The sequence below is a fragment of the Oncorhynchus nerka genome, linkage group LG21 (genome assembly GCF_034236695.1).
Source record: "Oncorhynchus nerka isolate Pitt River linkage group LG21, Oner_Uvic_2.0, whole genome shotgun sequence".
Taxonomy (NCBI): Eukaryota; Metazoa; Chordata; class Actinopteri; order Salmoniformes; family Salmonidae; genus Oncorhynchus; species Oncorhynchus nerka.
Window position 1 is genome coordinate 4327877 of NC_088416.1, and position 26966 is coordinate 4354842.

Consider the following 26966-nt stretch of genomic DNA (forward strand, 5'->3'; position numbering starts at 1 on the left):
TAGCGTAGCGCATTTGCATTTCCAGAGCTCTAGTTAGGACGCAAGCGTCCCAAGTAGAAGCAAGAGGTTAACGTTGCATTATGGTAATGAGCTTGAGGCTATAAATAGGATCCCGGATACGGGGTTGCTCGTCGCAACAGGTTAAATTCCTGCCTAGCAACAGAGATGTATGGTTGTCTAGATCTAATCTAATCTGACAATGCTATGCTAGCTATCAATACTCTTACACAAATGCTTGTTTAGCTATGGTTCAAAAGCATATTTTGAAAATCTGAGATGACAGTGTTGTTAACAAAAGGCTAAGCTTGAGAGCAAATATATTTATTTAATTTAATTTGCGATGTTCATGAATAGTTAACGTTGCATTATGGTAATGAGCTTGAGGCTATAAATAGGATCCCGGATACGGGATTGCTCGTCGCAACAGGTTAAATTCCTGCCTAGCAACAGAGATGTATGGTTGTCTAGATATGTAAGGAGTTGACCACGCCTATTAGAAGGGTATAAATATATGTGCTTACATAAACATGTCTTTGTCTTTGCAGCTGTATGACCCAGTGGGTGAATAAACTTGGTTTGAGCTTCTTCTAGTTGTCCGTGAGTTTTTACTCAGTCTGTTCAGAACCTAACAAGTGTTACCCTGTTTTCTTTTCCAAATGTACATTTGTAAATTAAATGTAAATTAGCACTATGTATAGATATAGCATTTCAAGTCCAATATGTTCAGTGAAAAATAGGTTTGACATTATTGTTTGCTTTTCCTGGAACAGCAAAACCTTTGGTGGATTCCTGGTGACCAAATGAAGTGGAGTGCTTATATATCAAATGATGCATCAAACAAATGGAAACCAACCCCTATATATCTGAGGAAGAATACAAATCCAGAATGATACGGTAAATTATGGATATAAGTGTCCAAAAATAAATGTATTGCCCTGTTGACAATCAGGTATAGTAGTGCCCATGACCTAATTTCATTGGTCTAATTAAATTTCCCACTTCCTGGGTGCATAATGACAGGGAGCATTTTGTTCCATTACACTGATTGATGCTACCGATGTTGCATCGTCCTGTCTGTCTGTATTGTTATTTTAGTCCGACAGACAGAGTCGGTGGCCCCAGTCAAACTCCATGCTAATGTTCTACCTTTATCAGAGTGGAAATCTGACATTCAACTCCAATAAAAGGACACGCATTTCTCAGTGGAGGCTTCTGAGGGGAGGGCGGCTCAAAATAATGGCTGGAACGGAGTAAATGGTATGGCATTAAACACATGGAAACCATGTGTTGGTTGTATTTGATACCATTCCACTGATTCCGCTCCAGCCATTACCACCAGCCCATCCTCCTCAATTAAGGTGCAAATGTAACTGTCAACTTCACAGAGAAGATAGTAATTAAAGTAAACAGCTGCAAAATGTGTTACATTGTTTGCTAAATAGAAAACCCATACATACAGTAACTCAGAGCAGAGTTACTAGCTACTGTATTATCATGCTTAGCTAAACTGGATCCATAGTGTTTGTTGTTGGCAGTGTCTTTTATCAGTGTTGGCTCATAGGATAACAATCATGAAATACCAGATGCACCTTAACATAGGTGCTACAAACATATTAGTGTAGACACACAGAAGGCCGAACTATCACAAAGGTCAACAATCATCAAACACCAGATGCACGTTGCCATAAGCTCTGTATGCAAACAACTTGTTATGCACACACACAATAATAACTAAACTGTCATCATCATAATCATACTGTTATTTATCGCTGGCTTGGTACCAGATCTGATCCTGCAGCTACAACCTCAGTAATTAACCTCTTGCCTCTAGTTGGGACGCTTGCGTCCCAACTAGAGCTCTGGAAATGCAAATGTGCTACGCTAAATGCTAATAGTATTAGTTAAAACTCAAAAGTTCATTAAAATACACATGCAGGGTATCAAATTAAAGCTACACTCGTTGTGAATCCAGGCAACAAGTCAGATTTTTAAAATGCTTTTCGGCGACAGCATGAGAAGCTATTATCTGATAGCATGCACCAATACACTACAACAGAAAAGCACAGCAGGGGACGTAAACAAAATAATTAGCATTTCGGCGTTACACAAACCGCACAATAAAATAGAAAACAGTCATTACCTTTCACCATCTTCTTTGTTGGCACTCCTAGATGTCCCATAAACACTATTGGGTCTTTATTTCGATTAAATCGGGCCATATAAAGCCAAGATATCGTTATATGTAGACTGTGTGATAAACGAAAAAAACAGCGATTTCACAACGTAACGTCATTTTTTAAAATTCAAAAAGTAGACGATAAACTTTCACAAACCACTTCGAAATACGTTTGTAATGCTACTTTAGGTATTAGTAAACGTTAATAAGCGATAAAAATCATCCGTAGGCGATGTACATATCATTAGCTGTCGTCTTGGAAAAAATTTCAGGAGAGAGCTCTTCCGGAATGATCTGGGCGGAGACCGGAGGTACGTCGTGCCCCTCTTTCGGTTCAACCAAGAATCAAAGAGGATTAAATTCACAAGATACTCGACTACATGGGGATGCTGTGGGAGTTGAATGCTCGGTCTTATCTAATTCGGCTCACTGTTAACAAATGCTGGAAGTGGCGCAAGGATATTTATTTCCATTTTCTGTGATCAGGTTTTCCTGCGCTTTCCGATGTAACGCACGTTATGTAATAGCCACAGTCGTGATTTAACCAGTTTTAAAAACGTCCGAGGGTTTCCTATACACACATTCTAACCATATGAACGTACTATATTCCTGGCATGAGTAGCAGGGCGCTGAAATGTTGCACGATTTTTAACAAAATGTTCAAAAAAGTAGAGGGTAGGAGCAACTAGTTAAATAGAGGTCCCAAGCCATCTTCCACCTCATAGGATCCTGCATGTGGCAGGCAGGCGGAGCCATGTTCCTCCCAGTAGGAGTCTATGGTGGCATCCAGGTGGAGCAGGAAGTTAGGCCAGGCTAGTCTCTCATCACTCTGGATAGTGACATAATGCCACTGTGTGAGCTGAAGCTGCACTAATTCATCAGGCCAATGACATTTTAAAGTCTGAAGCTCAGAGCTGTCAGAAAGTGAGCTTCATAGTTTCCCACTCGCGTCGATAAATCAAAACACCCACCAGATGAAGAGCCACTGATGAGTCCTGCCCGGCGACAGCCAAGAGACTGAGAGAGTGAGAGCTGCCAGGGAAACTTCTCTAAATGGTGGTTGAAGGACTGAGGATAACAGTTGTTGGTTCCACTCATCTATTCACATTGATGGAGGATTTCAATTTAAATCTATATGGCGGTATGTACGTTATTGTGTTCTGAGGCTTGTTTAGCTGTGTACTTCAGAACGCAAAATGCTGACACCAACTGCAGAATTTTAAAAGTAGAACATGTGGTTTAGCAGGAAAGAGAGGCAGAAAAAGAGAGAGTCATGATTTAAAGGTTATAAATGTAAGCATTTGAGAACATGTCAAGCGAACTAAGAAAACATCTTATGTACAAGAACAAAAACATCGCGGCGCATGAGGCCAGGGGAGGACATCGCACAGCATGTGTCACGTCTTCATCTAAAGAATAATTTATTCTAATGTGGTTTCAGGGAAAACGCACAACATTATAAGAGCACAAACATTATCGCTTAAGCACATGGTGCGTTGCAGCCCCAAAGAGTGGGCATCCCGCAGTCTGAATCACGGTCGAGGCTGCAAGATCTCACACAGGCCTCTTTCACCAGACAACAGCTTTTATATTGTCTGCAGTCGGCACGTTTACAGCTATGACTTGGACTTTAACGGAGGGAATAAATGGATTTTATTGGCCATATGACTGATATCAGTTAGATGGGACTATTGGATTTCATATCTGGAGGTGTTTTTTTATGAGTGAATGTGAGCATATTACTGTGACTGATACGTCACAAGCTGTCAGTCATGTCTCCACAAGGCAAAGTTCATTTCTCCTTAGCACAAAGAGTCTGACAGTGTACTGGCCAGTCTGACAGTGTCTTGACCAGTCTGACAGTGTCTTGGCCATAGAGAACCTGTATAGAAGCTGCACTATACAGTATGTGGTCAGTCTAGACAGCCATCCCTTCAACATGATCTCTTTTAGTAGCTGTACATAGATACAGTACATGATATCACCAACACATGTTTGTGAACACTGCACTATCACTACTTATTTGTTATGGTAGTGGATATGATGTGATGACTAAGATGACTGTCATTCTGTCCCACCCAACAGTCTGGGTCTTGTGGATGTTTAGCCTACTGTGAACCATTTATGAGCCCTAGGCTAAAGTCGCAGTCATTTGCAAGGCAAATGGCAGAATGTGTTTGACTTGTGCTTCCAATTAGTAACAGGAGAGAGAACTTCATACTGTAGCAGATCAAGTATAGAAGGATTTAAAATGGGATTTCAAGCCAGTAGTATTGAAGATTGTTCAATTTGTTGGTGCCTTACTTCAGGCTACATACTTGAGTTGTTTCCGGGTTTCATTCAGATACTCAACTTGAATCTTTTTTTCGCTAATGTTCTTGCCCCTGTGGTCAAAGATATGTAGGAAAAACAAGCCTGCAGTCACAGAAAGGTTATCTAAGGTTCTTCATATTATCCTGCTTCCTTCTTCATCTGAACCCTGGAAGCTAGATATCACAACTGGCTTCTCTTTCGCCACCAAAACAACCTCATTCATTAAAAGGTCCAATATAGTCGTTTTTATCTCAATGTCACCAGGACGGCAAAAAAAACATTCCACCACAACAGGCTGAAGTTTCAGGCAGTCTATTGAAACATTAAAAGGGCATTATCATCATTTTCAGTATTATTCCAACCTAATATTGTGGGCTACTATATATATATATATATATATATATATATTTATATATAAAATACAACCTTTAACAACCCAACAGCAGAATCTCCTCCCAACAGAAATAGAACATGTGGAGCTATGGAAATGATAATGGAATATTATAGACCCTGTGTCCTGAACAAATACTATAAGTCACTTTTACAACACCTAATTAAGCCTCCTATGAATTCCTTAAGCACTTATGTACAGTACTCTGAATCAAACCGCACTGGTTGACAGTGCCTTTTTTTTTGAATTTATGGAGCCAGGAGAATGCAACGCAGGAGTTGCATTACATCAACACTCAACTATGAATCTAGAAGTTAATAATCTTCAGAGTTTGATGACACGTGTAAAAATGAAACACGCTGCAATGGCAACAGCATGTATTCTCATACAGCAAACCGTATCACTAAACATGTAAGCAGAAAATCTCATGTTGCTAGTAGTATGAACTTGACAAATAAAACAATTATCTCATGAGATGAACTTCACACGCTAATGGAGCCCACTTTCCTGTAGACCAATAGCAATTCCCTCTCGCATTGCGGTGACGTATTACCCACCACCGTCCCTCAATGGATCTTAACGGGGCAAACATCTGCACTAACCCAGTTAAATAACAAATGATAGCAGCCGTTCAAACGGCGCTGCAACTGCTTTGGTTCACAATGTCACCAAATGTTTAGTCTCTGATGGGGAGGAGTGATGAATGCTGAGCTCAGTCATCTATTCCGCTTGGTTGGATACGCTCTGCAAACTCGTCAACATCAACTCTTCCTAGACCCAACCACCTTTTATAGGTGTAGTTTAGTGGGGTGTAAAGAGATTTTAAAAGGCTCATGTTATGTTTGAATGTGTACGTAAGTATTTTTCTTCTACATGTTTAGACTGTGAAAAAACATGGTGATTCACAATGCAAATTAATAGCACCAACTAAGTACTTAGGCTTGGTATGTCTGCATTGTTAACCAATTAGGCATAACTGATCTGTGAAGTGCTATGAGGTAAACGCAGAGAAAATGACACTATTAGTTCACTGCTAAAGGCAATATGTATTGTCTGCATTGTCATTGTCATGATAGTGGGTTTCAAATTAAAAGTCAATTAAAAACTTCTTAGGGCTGCAATCCCAATAACGGGATCGATATGACAACAACCAGTGAAAGTGCAGGGCGCCAAATTCAAAACAACAGAAATCTCATAATTAAAATTCCTCAAACATTCATGTATTTTATACTGTTTTAAAGGTAATCTTGTTGTTAAAACCTCTTATGGATCATGCGAATTTTCACAGCTTTTTGTTAAAAATTGCGCAACATTTCAAAGTCCTGCTACTCATGCCAGGAATATAGTATATGCAAATGATAAGTATGTGTGTATAGAAAACACTCTGAAGTCTCTAAAACTGGTTAAATCGTGTCTGTGGCTATAACATAACGTGTTTAGGAGTAAAAATCCCTCGAAAAACTGTTCTCCAAAAACACAAAAAAATATATTAATCCGCCAGTCAATGTATTGTTTAACCTCTTCAGTCGACCCTCTACTTTTTTGAACATTCTGTTAAAAATCGCGCAACATTTCAGCGCCCTGCTACTCATGCCAGGAATATAGTATATGCATTTGCTTAGTCTGTGTGGATAGAAAACACTCAGACGTTTAAAAAACTGGTTAAATCACTGCTGTGGCTTTACCAGAACGGCATTTACATCGAAAAGCACAGGAAAAACTGATCACTGAAAATGGGGAAAATATATCCATGCGCTACTTGAACCCATTGATAAACGTGAACCACAATTAATTGACTGAGGTTGCAGTACCTACAGCTTCCACAGGGTGTCTAGAGTCTTGTCATTTCCCTTCGAGTTTTTTCTTGGTCAAACACATACAGGACACCGTATCTAATCCGGTCTAGGACCGGATATTTTCGTTGAGTTTCTAGCCGGACATTTTTCCAGACGGACAGCTAATGATCTTTACATCGCCTCCTGATGAATTTTATCGCTTATTAACGTTTACTAATACCTAAAGTTGCATTACAAACGTATTTCGAAGTGTTTTGTGAAAGTTTATCGTCGACTTTTTGAATTTTAAAAAATGACGTTACGTTTTGAAACAATGTTTTTTTCGTTTATCACACAGTCTACATATAACGATATCTAGGCTTTATATGGACCGATTTAATCGAAATAAAGACCCAAATAGTGTTTATGGGACATCTAGGAGTGCCAACAAAGAAGATGGTGAAAGGTAATGAATGTTTTCTATTTTATTGTGCGGTTTGTGTAACGCCGAAATGCTAATTATTTTGTCTTTTGGGGTGTTGCATGCTATCAGATAATAGCTTCTCATGCTTTCGCCGAAAAGCATTTCAAAAATCTGACTTGTTGCCTGGATTCACAACGAGTGTAGCTTTAATTCGATACCCTGCATGTGTATTTTAATGAACTTTTGAGTTTTAACTAATACTATTAGCATTTAGCGTAGCGCATTTGCATTTCCAGAGCTCTAGTTGGGACGCAAGCGTCCCGAGTAGAAGCAACAGGTTAAGGCGACTGCAAATACATGAAGATGCCCTGTAAACGCCTACAGCTTCCACACGATGTCGCCAGTGCTGGCATTTCTAGCAGACTTAATCCTTGGTTGTATGACGTTTTGGCCTTTCCTGTTTTAGTCTCTCAACAGGATGTTGTTAAAATGAAAAAGATGGACGCTGATTTCAAGACTAGCTGCTATCGAATACAGATCGCCCCGTGATGAATTGTATAGATTATTAACGTTTATTAATACCTAAAGTTGGTTTAGAAAAGTAGTTTGAAGTGTTTTGTAAAAGTTTATAGGCAACTTTTGTAATTTTAAAAAGTGACGTTGCGTCTTGTAAAAGGGAATATTCCTGGATCAGACCGGTCTTCAGAAAACGACATTTTGGCTATACAATGACGGATTTAATCGGGAAAAAGACCCAATTGTGATGTTTATGGGATATATAGGAGTGCCAAGAAAGAAGCTCGTCAAAGGTAATGAATGTTTTATATTTTATTTCTGCGTTTTGGGTAGCGCCGGCTACCGCAAAATCTGTCGTTTTAGGTGACGTTCCAGTACTTTGGGGGTGCATGCTATCAGATAATAGCTTCTCATGCTTTCGCCGAAAAGCATTTTACAAATCTGACTCGGTGGCTAGATTCACAACGAGTGTAGCTTTAATTCAGTACCTTGCATGTGTGTTTTAATGAAAGTTAGATTTTTATCAAAAAACTATACGTGGCGCTCTTGAAATTTCCGCTGATTTGATCCCCACAGAGGGAGCTAATCCCTAACAAGGTGTTACCCACCACAGTGTCAGATTTCAAATATGCTTTACAGCAAAAGCACCACAAATGATTATGTTAGGTCACCACCAAGCCACAGAATAAACACAGCCATTTTTCCAGCCAACGATAGGAGTCAAAAAAGCACAAATAGAGATCAAATGAATGACTAACCTTTGATGATCTTCATCAGATGACACTCTTAGGACTTCATGTTACACAATACATGTATGTTTTGTTTGATAAAGTTCATATTTATATAAGAAAAACCTGAGTTTACATTGGCGCGTTAAGTTCAGTAGTTCCAAAAACATCCAGTGATTTTGCATAGCCACATCATACATTTAGATCGAAATACAAGTGTTACACATGGAATTATAGATATACCTCTCCTTAATGCAACCGCTGTGCCAGATTTCAAAAAATCTTTACAGAAAAGGCAAACCATGCAATAATCTGAGAACGGTGCTCAGATTTTTTTTTTTTTCATCCGCCATGGAGTCAACAGAAATCAGAAATAACATTATAAATATTCCCTTACCTTTGAGGATCTTCATCAGAATGACCTCCCAGGAATCCTAGTTCCAAAATAAATGTTTGAATTGTTCGATAATGTCCATTATTTATGTCCAAGTAGCTACTTTTTTTAGGGCATTTAGTACACAAATCCAAACGCTTGTGCAGGTCCAGCTGAATGTCGGACAAAAAGTTCAAAAAGTTATATTACAGGTCGTAGAAACATTTCAAACTAAGTATAGAATCAATCTTTAGCATGTTTTAATCATAAATCTTCAATAACGTTCCAACCGGAGAAATCCATTGTCTGTAGAAAAGCCATGGAACGCATGTCGCTCTCATGTGAAATGTGCGTGACAAGGACCTGGCTCTCTGCCAGACCACTGACTCAAAGAGCTCTCATCCGGCCCCACATCACAGTAGACGCCTCATTCAAGTTTCTAAAGATGGTTGATATCTTAGTGGTAGCCCAACTTGAACCATATCTCACTGTGTATTCGATAGGGCTGAGTTCAAAAACTACAAACCTCAGATTTCCCACTTCCTGTTTGGATTTTGTCTCAGGTTTTTGCCTGCCATATGAGTTCTGTTTTACTCACAGACATCATTCAAACAGTTTTAGAAACTTCAGAGTTTTTTCTATCCAAATAACTAATAATATGCATATATTAGCAACTGGGACTGAGGAGCAGGCCGTTTACTCTGGGCACCTTATTCATCCAAGCTACTCAATACTGCCCCTGCAGCCATAGGAAGTTCTTAAAACCAGTTAAGGATAGGCAGCATACTGCCCCCTTTGGAGGAATTGCGTGCCCATAGTAAACTGAAAAATAATCTGTCCAAAATTGCTAATATATGCATATAATAATTATTATTGGATAGAAAACACTCTAAAGCTTCTAAAACCGTTTGAATTATGTCTGTAAGTATAGCAGAACTCACAGTGCAGGCAATCTCCCAAACTATTTTTGGGAGCCTCAAACTTGGGGCAACTTTGACGTCATCGCCCCCACCCTTCCCAACCAGCTATGGATCTGGAGACACTTTCTATGTCTTCCACTATATGTCCTCATTCAGTACAGTGTTTAATTGTGCAAATCCTGCGTGTTTTGAGCCTTAGGTATGCAAAAGACTGAGTGTCGCGAGAAAATTCAAGGTTACGAGAGCGCGCTTTTTGGAGACACGTTCCTTTGTTCTAGATCGCCTGCCAAGAAGCACGTTCGCCCGAGAGATTAGATCATAGTTTTGTACATTTAGAACATCCTAAAGCTTGATTCTGCACTTAGTTTGACCAGTTTAGTCGACATATAATATGTAATTTTGAAGTTTTGATGCGCAACTGTTCGTGACCAGAAGTAATTTTTGGTAGTATTTCAGCTGGAACTTGCAGCATATGCTAATACAAAGACATCCGAATTGAAACCAAACGATGTTTTGGGTAAGTATGACTTCTTCCACTACATTATGATCGAAGACCATCAAAGGTAAGGGAATATTTATGTTGTAATTTTGTGTTTCTGTTGACTCCAACATAGCGGAGAAATATTGCTTATGTCTGAGCGCCGTCTCAGATTATTGAAAAATGAATGATTTCTGTAACGTTAAAAAGAAATGTGACAAAGCGATTGCATTAAGAAGCAGTGTATCTTTCTAACTATATGTAGAACATGTATATTTAGTCAAAGTTTATGATGTGTATTGCTGTTATCTGGCGTTATCTGGCGGAGTTATATATAATTTCTCCGGACATTTATTAGCATGTTCTGAACATGGCGTCAATGTAAACGGTGATTTATGGATATAAATTGCATATTATTGAAAAAAACATAAATGTACTGTGTAACATGTCCTATTACTGTCATCTGATGAAGATTTTCAAAAGGTTAGTGAATTATTTTTCTTTTAATCCTGTGTTTGTGATTGCATCTTTTGTTCGACAAAATGGCTATATATTGGCTGTGTCTTTGGTGGTAGTTTGACATAAATATGTGCTATGTTTTCGCCGTAAAACATTTTAGAAATCTGACTCGCTGGGAAGATGAACAAGGTGTTTATCTTTCATTTGAGCTATTGGACTTGTTAATGTGTGGAGGTTAAATATTTCTAAGAATATTTTTGCATTCTGTGCGCCATCTTTTGAGTTGAGCGTGCGTGGGGGGGGGTGCCCTTGGGGAACCTGGTAGCGTGAACAAGTTAACGGTGTCCTGAGAGGACCTGCTAGGTCCAGTGAACCGCAAGGGGAGCCGACCTGTTGCAGCTTCAGCTGACAAGTGGGTTGAGTACTAAAGATACCTGCCATCTGGAGGGGCATTGAGCTTAGAAATGCACCACAGCGGAGGAGGAGAAGGAGCAGCCATTTTGGCTCTGGCTCAGTAACACCTTGCAGGGTCGCATCCAGATCTAAGGTAGGTGCGGGAGGGAAGGCACTGCGGTGGTGGTGGAGGCCATTTTGGATGTAGATCAGCACATACTGTGGGTACATTAATGGACACGAGTGTGTTTATATTGTGGAGGAACCAATTCGGGGTCTGACTCCACAGTACCTTCGAGGATCAGTTTATGCGGAGGAGTGAAACTGCTGACATGAGGAAGCCATTTTGTCATGAAGTGTGTACCATTGCAGGGTTTGCACCACATAAAATAATGCAACCACAGGTGGATACTAAAGGTTTACTACCTGGCTACAAGTCTGGGAACACACATAAGGGGCAGATGTTGCTTCTGCTAACACAACACAATGTCCTTTATCAGAAAAATGGTTTACTGCTCTCTCTGTATTACAGTACATCTATTTAAGTCTTGTCGATGTCAGAAACGGGAGGTTTTAGAATGAAGAATCAGTATTGAGCAGCAGAAAGGTGTCAGCCACGGATTACAATGAAAAGAGATCCTGTAAGCGAAAGCACTGTGGGATTTATAAATTCACTGACAAGGTTTGATTTAAACCAGCTTATCTGAAGGAGACTCCTCCAAAGACAAGAGCTGAAACCACTCCACAAAAAGGCAATATCCCACATATTACTATTATTACCACAGAATTGGAAATGCTAATACATTTTTATGGAGTCAATTTAATGCAAATGAAGACAAAAAAAACTAAAATCCTGAATAATATATTTTTCTACTTATTTTCTCGCCTACTTTATTGAGACCGATGTCCCCCTGTCACGACTTCTACCGAAGTCGTTGCCTCTCCTTGTCCTGTCGACGTCACCGGTCTTCTAGCCATCATTGATCCATTTTTAATTTTCCATTGGATTTGTCTTGTCTTCCCACACACCTGTTTTCAATCCCATTCATTACCTGTTGTGTATTTAACCCTCTGTTTCCCTTCATGTCTTTGGCAGAGATTGTTTATTGTCAGTGTGGTGTTTGTTGTATAGGTGCGTGACGGGTCCTCGTACCCATGTCTGTTTATATTCTGTTCTTATTAGTGTTATGGAGCATGTTACGTGGACACTCATTAAAAGACTCCATTTTACACTCCGTTTGACTCTCCTGCGCCTGACTTCCCTGCCACCTATACACATGACTCTGACACCCCCGTTAAATTTGGGCTAACGTTTAGCGGCAATATGATTCCTACCATTGCCTGATTTGTTTTTTTGGTAGCTGCCCCCCTGGGGGAAAAGATTGGAGAAAAACCATCCATTCTGCTGGCAAGCTGGCACGACTTCGGCCGAAGTTGGTCCCTCTCCTCCTTCGGGCGGTGTTCGGCAGTCGACGTCACCAGCTTTCTAGACACCACCGATCTGTTTCATTTTCGTTTTGTTTTGTCATACACACCTTGTTTCTAGTCCATTAATTATGTTCCTTATTTAACCCTCTGATTTCCCTCTCTGTTTTGTGCGTTATTGTTTGTCATGTGGGTTCTCGTTGTTTGTGTTTGGGATTATTGTATTTGTTCCTTGTTGGAATCTTACTTATTTTGGAGTACATTTTGGATGATTACTCAGAACTGTGTCCTGCGCCTGACTCTGCATTTTTCCATGTTACCAACGTCCTCACACAAGCTAAGCGCCACCAGCCAACATTCGGACACATGTATTTGTGGCCTGAGCATTTTGAAAAGCAAAAACAATGGCAAGCAACAAATGTTGGAGAAGCCTAATCGACAAGGTTAATGAGGTAGAAACTGTCAAGAGAATGACCACATATGTTGTTTTGATGATATAACACCTTAGTGATTAGCAAAATGTTACCTCGGAGTCTTCTCCACTTATACAACTTAGTTCTGCCACAAAAGTTGTGCCCATTTTCCTTCGACAGTCAGTGTTATTTGATCATTTCCCAGCCTGCCTCTCTCTCCAGACTGATAATACCTCCTAAGACCCTGACAGACTGATGATGGGTTTGTCCAGATGTGGGCCGCTCCTGTTCAGTATGATCCCTGTGAAACCCAGAGAAGCCAAACTATCCCCCTGACATTTTCACATGCCCTTGAAGTGTATGGTTTGCTCTGGGCTGCACTCAACTCCTGTTCATGACTTTATCTGAATAACAGAAAGAGGATGATAGGAGGAGGGGGATTAGGAGTCCATCTATCACTCTACTCAGGATGAAAGACAAAAGGTAAAAGGTACATTTCAGGCTGTTTCCTCTTTCATTATTCAGCCCACAGTACTTTAATTTGCTCCCCATCCAAAATGTTCCCTGCTGTTTCTTAAAATCCCTATTCTTATACTTCCATGTCACCTTGCTCTCTAAGTAAGTGTACGGCACAGTTGAACAACATGTTGTATCCTGTAGGGTTTCAGAGGTTATTTCCTTCCCACAATGACCTGCGTCACACAAACTAGTATACTACAAAGTAGACCTGTACTGTGACATATTGGCAACATGATCTACAATGTTTTTTTCATACTCAATACAATACTAAACATAAGAGTACATGGAATATGCCATTTTGAAAGGGTGATGTTCCTATATAGCATTTTGTATGGTAGATTACTACTAAACAATAGGTTTGTATTTAAAGCTGGAATCCTTAATGGTGAAACTGCAACGTCCGTTTGCAATATTACAACAACAAAGAAGTTACTTCAAACAATGAGTACTGTTTTGTTTTCCTCTGATGTCATTGCAAGCACAATAGAACAGCAGAGTATGTACTGTGATTTCTTTTTACTGCGATTCTGGATGTTCATCTCAGTTACTTCAACTAAAACAAAAGCAATAACACATGTGCTGGGAGGAACAGTGGCACTGTTTCACCTTATGGGGAGTTCAGCTTTACAATAAGCTTGGGACTATATATTTGTATATATAGACATATTGGTTTATGTCTCCGTGGTGGCACGGTGAACATATTAAAACCCCTACAGGTATGTTATGAATGCACATGCAGTTGTTAATGTAACAACCGTCCTAACATGGACCTCTAATGGGGTTTCCTAACACATAGTGAATGAACTAACAGCAACAGCATTATGCCACAACCCAAAATGGGCCCTGTCAAATTCAGTCACCCATTACCATTAGTCAACCGGTTGACTAATTCAAATCATGCCAAAGACAACAAAATGGCACGAGGACGAAATGTATGGTTTTTTTATTATAAAAAGCTTATGGAAAGGAGATTGTGCCCCTACTCCTTAGGACATATGGTAGATTTTCTCTGAGAGAGGATAGGTGGAGATCACATAATGATGAGACACTTCGTTTCACTGCTCTTCCTGATTTATAGGCTCCTGGGAAAGTTATGATCATTAGGGGAAATGTGGGGGAGTGGACGGGGCGTACGACTAGAGATGGGGGAGGTGGCTGGGAAATTACATTACAAGTTTTTTTTCTGGTGAACGCAGCACTTTTGAACTATAGATCTTTGACCCTCCCGCCAAACTACCTGTGTAATGGCATTTTGTGCAATGACGACCCCATATAATTTCACACTCCAATTAGTACATTACTAATGTTGCCCTAAAGAGCCAATCTCCAGGCCACATTAAACAAATACTGTATGTTCTAAACCTCAAGGGCATCAAAGGTTCCCCAAGTCCAAATTAAACTGGCACTGAATATATGTCTAAGTGGTATATATGTGGGAAAGGAATTGCAGCTGAGAACGCATGAAAATGCTAATGAAAAAGCATTCTCCGGGCGTTTTCATTGTGTTTGGTTGTTAATGTCACGGGAAAGGTAGATAATTACTCCCTGGTGTGTAGCATAACACTACAGGTTAGATATACTGGAATTGATGCTCTGAAAAAGTAATATCAATAATGTAGATTACACCTTTGAGGGTACAATTTGTCCTGCTGTCCAAATACAGTACATGAGGCAGAATCGCCCAGGTTAAGTATCTGATAGAAAGTTTTAGCACAGACCCATGCTGCACCACTGCGACAATGTATATATTATTATTATTATTATTATTATTATTATCTCCTGTCCAAACCCAGTATAGTCCAACCCCAGTATAGTCCAACCCCAGTATAGACCAACTCCAGTATAGACCAACTCCAGTATAGACCAACTCCAGTCCAGATCGACATTCCACTGAAAGAGGAAGCTTCTTTGATAATCCTCTATTTCAAATAGATGATGAGGAAACCAATACGGCTGGCTGGCAGCTTCAAGTGACCACAAACTAGATTCAAAATGGCCACCCCTTTCCCTATCGCTCTCCCCCAGAAGGAGACTGTTTATCATACTAATAAACAAGAAAAAAATGCAGAGCGGGTCATGTTAGTGACATATGAAAGTGGAGCCAGCCACAGAACGAGGCTTTTGGACTTTAGTTAAGAGGTGAGGTTCAGCAAGAGGCAGAATCCATCACGTCAACCATTTTGGAAGGATGGCAGCTCTGGCACTGATACCCAGCTGATCCTATTTGCACAGGTAAATGTCAGCCTTGTACCTGGCCGAGATACTGAGATACACACTGACTTCTGTCTGCAGAGGACGAGAAGAGGGGGATTCAAAAGGCAGGGACAGGGAGAAACAAGAGAGGGAGTGGGAGAGGTGTAATAAAGTGTCAGATCACCATCAGTGCCAGCTCAGGGAAGGGATGTATGAAAACCGTGAAAAGTGTGTTTTCTCCCTCACTGTCACTGTAATATGGGCCAAGAAGTTTAATTGAAAATTAGTGATTTTGACAGTGTCAAGGAGATCTCAGAAAGTGTCACGCCCTGATCTGTTTCACCTGTTCCTGTGATTGTCTCCACCCCCTCCAGGTGTCGCTTATTTTCCCCAGTGTATTTATCCCTATGTTTCCTGTCTCTCTCTGTGCCAGTTCGTCTTGTATGTTACCAAGTCAACCAGCGTTTTTCCCGTTCTGCTTTTTGCTATTCTCCTTTTTCTAGTCCTCCCGGTTTTGACCCTTACTTGTTTCTGGACCCTGTACCCGCCTGCCTGACCATTCTGCCTTCCTTGACCACGAGCCTGTCTGCCACTCTGTACCCGCCTGCCTGACCATTCTGCCTTCCTTGACCACGAGCCTGTCTGCCACTCTGTACCCGCCTGCCTGACCATTCTGCCTTCCTTGACCACGAGCCTGTCTGCCACTCTGTACCTCCTGGACTTTTCACTGGTTTAGACCTTTTTTCCTGTCCACGACTATTCTCTTGCCTACCCCTTTGGAATAATACACATTGTAGGACTCCAACCATCTGCCTCCTGTATCTGCATCTGGGTCTCACCTTGTGCCTTGATAGAAAGTTGGGGGGTTTGGAGTGTAAACTGAGAGATCGAGGTGAGAATATTCTGAAGGCCCAGTTTCCAAACATGAACAAACTGATCAACTGATCTAAGTGAATTCACTGCAATCAACAAATAACAGCGGAAGTAAAATAAAAGGTTAGGTTATTAAATCAACAGGTTGTTTACAAGATCATCCACATGTATCTATCACATTTTTTACTAATACTGTAGAACTTATCTGTACCCATGGGATGCAGTGATCACAATATAGTGGCACGTTTACATTAGCTGGGTCTCAAAATAGTGTATAAGAGATCATACAAAAGATTTTGCTGTGACTCTTATGTGGATGATAAAACATTATTTGTTGGTCTGATGTGAATAATGAGGAGCATCCAGACGCTGCACTTGATGACTTTATGAAATTGCTTCTTCCAATTATTGATAAACATGCACATGTTAAGAAACGGACTGTTAGAACTGTTGAGGCTCCATGGATTGATGAGGAATTAAAGAACGGTATGGTTGAAAGAGACGGCGCTAATAAGTCTGGCTGCACATCTGACTGGTTTACTTACTGCAAATTGAGAAATGATGTGACTAAACTCAACAAAAAGAAGAATAAACTTTATCATGAAGCCAAGATCAATGATATAAAGAAAAAAACTTGAGAACTTTAAATGACATTATCAACTCCATCTTTCATCGAATCAGATGGCTTATTTTTTACAAAACCATTTGATTTTGCCAATTCTTTTAATGATTATTTCATTGGCAAAGTGGGCAAACTTAGGCAGGAAATGCCAACAACGAACAGTGAGCAATTGTATTCATGCATAAAAAAACTAATAATGAAAGAAAAGCATTGCAATTGAGTTTTGTAAAGTTAGTGTGGGAGAGGTGGGAAAATTATTGTTATTGATCAATAATGACAAGCGTCCTGGCATTGACAACTTAGATGGAAAGCTACTGAGGATGGTAGCTTACTGTATTGCTACTCCTATCTGTCATATGTTTAATCTGAGCCTAGAGGGAAGTCTTTGTCCTCAGACCTGGAGGGAAGCCAAAGTAATTCCGTTATCCAAGAGTGGTAAAGCGGCCTTTACTGGTTCTAACAGCAGACCTATACGCTTGCTGCCAGCTCTTAGCAAACTGTTGGGAAAAATTGTGTTTGACCAAATACAATGCTATTTCTCTGTAAACAAATTAACAACAGAGTTTCAGCATGCTGATAGAGAAGGGCACTCAACATGTACTGCACTGACACATATGACTAATAATTGGTTGAAATAAATTGATAAAGATTGTGGGATTTGTACTGTTAGATTGCAGTGCAGCCTTTGATATTGTTATGGCTTTTCAACCTCTGCCATATTGTGGATTCAGAGCTATTACAGTGCCTTGTGAAAGTATTCACCCCCTTGGCAATTTTCCTATTTTGTTGCCCTATAACCTGGAATAAAAATAGATTTTATTCACACAACATGCCTACCACTTTGAAGATGCAAATTTCAAATTATTTGCATAGTCAACTTACACACATCTCAAACACACATACTTATCCCACCAGACATGCCACCAGAGATCTTTTCACAGTCCCTAAATCCATAACAAATTCAAGAAAGTGTACAGTATTATATAGAGCCCTTATTGCATGGAACTTCCTTCCATCTCATATTGCTCAAATAAACAGCAAACCTGGTTTCACAAAACAGATAAAGCATCACCTCACGGCACAAGGCCTCTCCCCTATTTGACCTAGATAGTTTGTGTGTATGCATTGATATGTAGGCTACGTGTGCCTTTTAAAGAATGTATGTAGTGATGTCATTGAGCTGTTCTTGTCTATTGATGTTCTCTATTATGCCATTCTGTATTATGTTCCATGTTTTGTGTGGACCACAGGAAGAGTAGCTGCTGCTTTTGCAACAGCTAATGGGGATCCTAATAAAATACCAAATACTAAAAAACACCTCAAACTGAATTAAATGGTTTGTTTAATATTAATTCAATCATCATTGAATCAAAGTCAATCTCCATTTTCCCCCCGTCTTTAATTCCTCATCCTCACTCCCACTCCCTCTGCCTGTTACACACACACACACACAGAAACACACCATCCTTCCTTCCCACACAACATACACACCTCCCCTACACACTACGTATCCCACCCACATGACTTGACAGCCGAATACCAATAAACTGACAGCTCCTCCACATAAAGGTTATGATGCCTCTGAAATATCAAAGCCTTCAGGTGATTGGATAAGAGTTCTAAACACACCCTGTGGACGTGTGGTCTTCACCAACAGCAAAGAGGGCTACTCATAAGACATATCCTTTGGGTTATCATGCCCACATACAGTCAGTTCCAAAAATATTTTGCACCCTTGATGAAGATGAGCAAAAAAGACAGTATAAAATAAATAATACAAATACTGAGCTATGCAACAACAACAAAAAGGGCCTTGTGCATGGCCAAAGAGCTCTATTTTCATGTCATCATGTCATTTAGACAAAAACACGGCTGCCGCTGCAAGGAGGCTGAAACTTTGCCATAAGTGGATCTTTCAGCATGACGATAGCCACACATGAAAATCCTCAAAGAAATTGTTAATTGCAATAGCCATCTCAGTCTCCAGACTTAAAACCCATTGTGATTTGAATTGAAGTGGCAGTCCATCAACTGGGGCTTTAAACTCAATATAAAGAGGCCAATATGATGAAAAACAAAGGATGTCACACCTCCACCATATCACCAAAGGAACACAGTTGTATGGTAAGAGAGGCCTAGCAACGACAAAAAGGTGTGTTTCTTACACACGCTACAATCTGTTTCCTTGTTGTTGGCACATTGGCTGCTCACTCCACTCTCTATTTAACAGCACACCTCCATCCATCTGCTGTTGTGACAATGCATATCTGCTATTCCATTAATATAGTAGCTCCCCTCTGTTTGTGCTCTCTATCTCTCCTCACTGTATCCATCATTTCCCGTTGATTTCAGTCCTCTGTTCTCTCTGTTCTCTCTGCTTTATTGTGCCGGTCCTGCCAAAACTGCATCGCCATGCATCCTATTGAGTTTGCGTTCCACCAGGCCTGTGTTTTCCAGTTTAGTCTTGTCTGTCTAAGTTTGGTGTTGGTGTGTATGCATGCATACCAGGCCTGTGCTTCAGCTCTGTATGTTTTCGAACAGGTAGGTGTGTGTGTGTGTGTGTTTACACATGTGTGTTTGTGTGATTGCATCCCTAAAACTACATATACATCATCCAAAAAAACACCTTCTCCAGCTTTCTCCTCAGCTGGAAGAACCACCTCCACAACAACTTCTTCAGCTTTCTCCTCACCTGGAAGAACCCACTCCACAACACCATTTAGTTATAGTATATTGTATTGGGCTTTGAGCCATCCTTCCCCCACGTGACTAATGACACTAATCCTGCTATCTGTAACACGGAACCCAAACCAGCTGCGTGCGTGCGTGCGTGCGCCATCGTGCATTTAGTATTTATGCTGCAGTAGTTTGTGTCGAGGGGCTAGGTTCAGTCTGTTATATCTGGAGTATTTCTCCTGTCTTATCCGGTGTCCTGTGTGAATTTAAGTATCTCTCTCTCTCTCTCTCTCTCTCTCTATCAGCTGATGTAAGAAGGGCTATATAAATGTATTTTGTCCCCCCACAACAAACGCGATCAAGACACGCAGGTTAAAATATCAAAACAAACTCTGAATCAATTATATTAATTTGGGGATGGCAATTATTATGGCGATTTAGCTAGCTAGCTTGCACTTGCTAGTTAATTTGTCCTTTTTAGCTAGCTTGCTGTTGCTAGCTAATTTGCCCTGGGATATAAACTTTGAGTTGTTATTTTACCTGAAATGCACAAGGTCCTCTACTCCGCCAATGAATCCACACATAAAGCGGTTAACCAAATCGTTTCTAGTCATCTCTCCTCCTTCCAGGCTTTTTCTTCTCTTGACTTTATATTGCGATTGGCAACTTTCATAAATGAGGTGCATTACCGCCACTGACCTCGTTCGTCTTTCAGTCACCCACGTGGGTATAACTAATGAGGAGATGGCAGGTGGGTACCTGCTTCTATAAACCAATGAGGAGATGGGAGAGGCAGGACTTGCAGCGCGATCTGCGTCACAGATCGAACTGACTTCTTTTTTAGCCCTTGGTGATACAGACGCTGGTTGGCGCACGCAAGCAGTGTGGGTGCAATAATGGAATAATATAGATTTATACATTTATTTTGCCATGCTCACGCACAATTTATGAACGATGGCGCACGCGCGCAGCCGGTTTGAGTTCCGTGTAAGAGGCAACAAACCTAATGCAGACAAGGGGCCAATAAAATCCCCATACGCACTGTAGGGCAAGTGAGACAGAGACCGGAGAAGTCACAAAAACCTGAGATAAACTAACGCTCTATTCAAGCAGCGCTGTCTGGCAATGCAGATTATTTCCCCCAGTGGAAGGAATTACAAATAACCACATACTGAGTTGTTTGACATTCACTTTAAACGGGGCTTAGGCAGTGTGTTGGATTGCTTGCGATGTAATTGTGGTGCTGGGTGACTAGGCTGCAAATAGTGTATGCAGGTGATTGACACCAAACTCATTGGTTGTGGGTTTTTTTTTTGGGGGGGGGGGGGATAACTGTGTGCTTGTTCGACTATGCTAAGAAACTTAACTGGTTTCTGTTGATACATCCGAAGTGGAAAGTTTTTTGCTCAGTTTTTTCAGAGGTTGTTATCTAAGAGCAGCATGATTTGATTGTTGTACAGAATGCGTAGAACGTTCTTCATCTGACATTGTGCGTCTGAGTGGGAGACTACAGGGGGCTGACAGGAACATTATTTATTATTATTCTTTCTAGGGAGTTTTTCCTAGCCACCGTGCTTTTACACCTGCATTGTTTGCTGTTTGGGGTTTTAGGCTGGGTTTCTGTACAGCACTTTGAGATATCAGCTGATGTACGAAGGGCTATATAAATAAATTTGATTTGATTTGATTTATTTGGGGAAAACAAAGTTGTCAGACACCTGGGGTTCTCCTCTTGACATACCAACAACCAATTGATTCGAACACCAGGAACCTGCTAAGGGAACTAAGGTGGCTAGATATTGCTAGATTTTGTGATAGACTGGCAATAGATGAATGGACATAAACTGTATATTTTTGTACAATCAATGTTTAATGTCTGTCTGTGCTAATGTCATTTTATCTACAATAGCAGCTTTTTCTGAAGTGAATGATGTGCTCTTGTATACACTGAAACTTCATAATGGGACCAAAACCACATATTCCCAAGTGACCACACTAATTTCAATGTGTACTGAATAGGTCTGTCGTGGAATATTCTAATCAAGTGAGAGAGACTGTCATTTCTTCAAACAATCATCTTTATTCAAAATCGATTAATTATTGCAATAATGAGATTGGTCCACCCAACAGTCTTGATTATTGGGCCGAGCAGCCTAACTGATAATGAAAAAACAGATCTTATATAGGACCTCCCATAAGCCACCTTGGGTTCGTCCTGTGGTCATCTGCTTCTGGTGTTATTTCCCAGATGAAAGTGTAGCCGATGTGAAATGGCTAGCTAGTTAGTGGTGGTGCGCGCTAGTGGCGTTTCAATCGGTGACGTCACTTGGTCTGAGACCTTGAAGTAGTGGTTCCCCTTGCTCTGCAAGGGCGTTTTTGTGGAGTGATGGGTAACGATGCTTCGAGGGTGACTGTTGACGTGTGCAGAGCGTCCCTGGTTCGCGCCCAGGTCGGGGTGAGGGGACGGACGTAAAGTCTATACTGTTACACAAGGATGATAACAAACAATGAAATGTTCTATTGCTTCAGGCTACTATCTCGAGTCACACAACACCACGTCTTATCTATGATTGCAGGCTCAGTCAGACCGGAGACATGTGTCTCACATACACCACTAATCATAGAATGGAATGCGGATGTAAAGTGTTTTATCACCAAGCCATCACTTATCCAGTTGCCATCCCAAGCTTCAAAAGACTCCTCTCAGTTCACTCAGAATGAAGAGAGAGAGAGATCGAAGAACCCTACTCTATTGCATGAAAACAACCATTCGGCACAAAAACAGTATCTTAACATAATCTTGTAAATTTGCTACCCTAGGACCCAACAAGTTAACGTTTGAGCCGCGATACAATATGTTGAGAATGGAATAAAACTTGAGTCGAGGAGACTTTAAAAATAAATAAAAATTAAAGGTTCATCTTCACTTCTCCCTTGACACTTTCACCACCAGCTTCCCACCCCCCCCAACCAAAAACAGACTATAAATGCATTCAGAAAAATATTTTAGCTTTCTCGCTTTGAAGCAAAGGCAGGGAGGGTCTTACATGAATAACTGAACTGCGCTAAACAACTCTGGCCTGACGTTGTCTAGCATATCAGCTCGTCAAAAGATTTCTAAGTGTAACGGCTGATTTCCTCTTCGTCTGTAGCAGGGATCGGACCAAAATGCAGCGTGGTAAGTGTCCATAGTAGAATTTAATGAATAAACCGAAAAAGTACAAAACGTGAAAAACTGAAACAGTACCATGTGGTGAAACAGACACGGAAACAATCACCCACAAAATACCCAAAGAACATGGCTGCCTAAACATGGTTCCCAATCAGGGACAAAGATAGACAGCTGCCTCTAATTGAGAACCAATCTAGGCAACCATAGACTTACATAAAGACCTAGATTTGAAAACACCCCATAAACATACAAAACCCCTAGACCAGAGAAAACACAAATCCCCCATGTCACACCCTGACCTAACCAAAATAAAGAAAACACAGATAACTAAGGCCAGGGTGTGACAATAAGACAAGCAGCTCTAATACTGAAGCAAATTAGGAGACTTGAACAGGTGAAAAGACCCAGAGGAACACAGAAGAACAAGAAAAAAAGTTCTGTATTGTGTTGAGTAATCATGTCTTTACACTGCCCACATGTTCTGAGATAAGAGTCAAGAGGTCACCCAGAGTTCTAGAACTCGAAATAGAACAGTTTACTCCAGACATTGAGGAAAGAGACAGAGATTGACCTGCATTGAATACAAAAAGACAAGTAATAAAGTGATCTGACAAAGCTTGAGACACAGCTGTTTGAATATAGAAAAACTCTATATGTTATCAGTACAGGACAGACTGTTTTAAAGTTGCACTTGTATCGACTCCCAACGGAATATACTACATGATTGTAAGGGATTTCTTCCATTGACGGAGAGGCGGACCAAAGCGCAGCGTGGTTATTTTGATTAATGTTTTAATAAATCACTTCACATGAACAAACTAACAAAAACAAGAAACGTGAAAACACAAAACAGCCCTATCTGGTGCAAAACACAGAGACAGGAACAATCACCCACAAACACACAGTGAAACCCAGGCTACCTAAGTATGATTCTCAATCAGAGACAACTAATGACACCTGCCTCTGATTGAGAACCATACTAGGCCGAAACATAGAAATACCCCAAAACATAGAAAAACAAACATAGACTGCCCACCCAATTCACGCCCTGACCATACTAAACAATGACAAAACAAAGGAAATAAAGGTCAGAACGTGACAATGATCTAATTTACAAATCACCATTGGATTCCATGTTACAGTTTCTCAGTCGCTTTGGTGCATTTCTTAGATCAAAAGTGCAATTCTTGATACTACTTGTACAAATTCCAAATCATCTAGGCACTTGTGCACATCATTAAAGCAATTTCTTATTCCTTTGAACAAATTGCAATTGATAATGTACAAGTGTCTGCTTTTTTCCACATTATCAATTGCTCATGTCATGTTGATCAAAATATGGTAGATGGTTCTCTGTTGAATAGTCTTACCCCTCAAAACATCTAGGCATTAGTTCCTTGCATAAGCCATTACATGCAAAATTGTTGAACTATTTGTCATAAACTGTCAAGCATAGTTTTACACATTTCTATTAGACCTTTTGTACAAAAACGTGAATTGATGAATCGTGCAGGTGAAATTGACCCTCACTCATGAAGGAATGTAAAGTGTTAGTTCAACCAACAATCAACCAGTTGTTTAAATTGCTCAATGGTGCATCTCATGAAGAATCAATTGGCAAGCATATATAGACAGACCACAACACAGAGTTGCAATTTTCCAATAATGGATGGACCAGGAAACAAACAGGGTCAACAGCCAAGAGGAGGAAGAAGAGGAGCAAGGATGTGTGGTGGAAGGCAAAACAGAGGAAGAGGCAGAAGAGGACATAGGCGCATATCTGATGACATAAGGGCCACTATTGTAGACCATGTTGTTAATCATGGTCTTACAATGGCTGAGGCGGGTCGAAGGATGCAGCCGAAAATTGGGAGATCAACCGTGTCCTCAATAGTTCAAACATTTCGAAGAGAGAACAGGTATGTCCACCAATGTACAGTGCACTGTTACTGTATATAAGCAGTATACTGTATACTTCCTACAATGCTTCATATTACAGTAGTCCACTTGTATTTCACAGCATACAGAAATATACTCTATACAGATACATACTACACCTTACATGCACCCACCTGTATGTTTTACAGTAAAATGTGTGTTCGCATAGTTTTTGTCTATGTGAAAGTATGCGATGCATCATTGCATTTTTCCCCACATAGGACTGCAAGATTACCTCAAACCGGTGGCAGAGTACACCTTTTCACACCTCAACAGGAGGAGGCTATTTGCACCATGGTCAATGCCATGAGACTCAGGGAAATACAAAGGACCATTATAGAAGACAACGATGTCTTTGAAAACATCCATACGGTTAGTATCTCAACCATCGACAGGGTGCTGCATAGAAACAAGATGAGTATGAAACACTGTACCGTGTACCATTCCAAAGGAATAAGGACAGAGTTAAGGAGCTACGGTACCAGTATGTACAGGTAAAACATATATGTATATAACTACTTTACAGCAACATTTTATAGTGATACATAGTACAGTAAGCATAAACTGCACACATTTCCATTGCTGTGGAAGGAACATGCAATATATATGTACATTTTATGTCACTCTTCCTTACCAAAACAAATTCAACTGTGTGTTCTGGGATATAGCGTATAATGGAGTTGGAATCAAGTGAACTCTCTCACAACTTTGTATACGTGGATGAGGCTGGCTTCAACCTGACCAAATGCAGAAGGCGGGGTCGGAATATCATTGGTCACAGAGCTACTGTGGATTTGCCAGGCCAACGGGGAGGAAATATCACCATGTGTGCTGCTATTTCGGAGCATGGTGTCCTAACCCATATCCCCCTTATAGGGCCATACAACACCCAGCATCTTCTCAACTTTTTAGAGACTCTCTACAGGGCTCTCATCCCTGATGATGAGAGGGGTCTGTTTAGAGAGGATTTGCCAAAGTATGTGGTCATTTGTGATAATGTGAGTTTCCATCGATCAAACATCATAAGGCAATGGTTTGTGACCCACCGAGGATGCTCATAGAATTCCTCCCACCTTATTCACCATTCCTTAACCCAATTGAGGAGTTATTTTCAGTATGGAGGTGGAAGGTGTACGATCGTCAGCCACACACACAGATGACCCTGCTGGCTGCAATGGATGCAGCATGTGAGGACATCACAGTAGACGTCTGCAGAGGTTGGATAAGGCATTCCAAAAGATTCTTTCCACGTTGCATTGGAAGGGAAAATATCCGGTGTGATGTGGATGAGAATATGTGGGCCGACAGACAGAAACGTCTGGATGTGTAGAGACAGCACAACAGTGCTGCGGGCAAAGTTGTGCCTTAGGGGTGGTTTCCTGTGTTTCTTTCTAATTTAGTTTTTTTTTCTTGGTGCCCCTTGGGTTGTCCAGTCTCTTTCAATCAATAACCCATATACAGTAATATGTAAATAGTACTGTTGAAATTGATATATGCCATAGAAGTGCAGCCTTGTGCATTTTCAATACAGTAACTGTCATCCAAACTGTAGCCTAAGTTTACATCAGGCAATACTGTCAAAGTACACAGTTACATTGACAACATGCCTAAACATTTTGACGACCTTGTTCGTGAACAATGACTCAATGACTTATCATTCTGATGACACTGACATGATCATTGGCATGAATATTTACTTTTGAGAGATGTACTAAGGATTTTTAGTGACTGACTAGCTTTAGAAACATATCTATTGTATATTGCAGTTTGTACAAATTGTTCTGAGAAATGCACTTATTATTTTGCACATGTTAGGGATGTTGTGAAAAATGCACCAAAGTGACTGAGAAAAACTGTAAGTTAATCATTTCATCAGAACTATACGCATCTCGTTTGAGAGTGGTCCATGTTCATAAAGGCTTCTTCTGAGAGAGTTCCATGTCCGCAAAGGCCCATCCTTTTAATGTAAACAAAAATCACCAACATCTATAGTGTGCATTAAACAGTCCAAACGTTTGTTACAAATTCATATAGTCCACATTCTCCAACAAAGGCCATCACAGACCGAAAGCGCAACAAATTACAACCTCTGGATCTGTCCAGGTTTCATTGTTATGACAGATATTGGGGTCAGTTAGCAACCCAAGGTGTCAGTCTTCCCCCTCCTCCACCTAAACCAGACTTCCCTA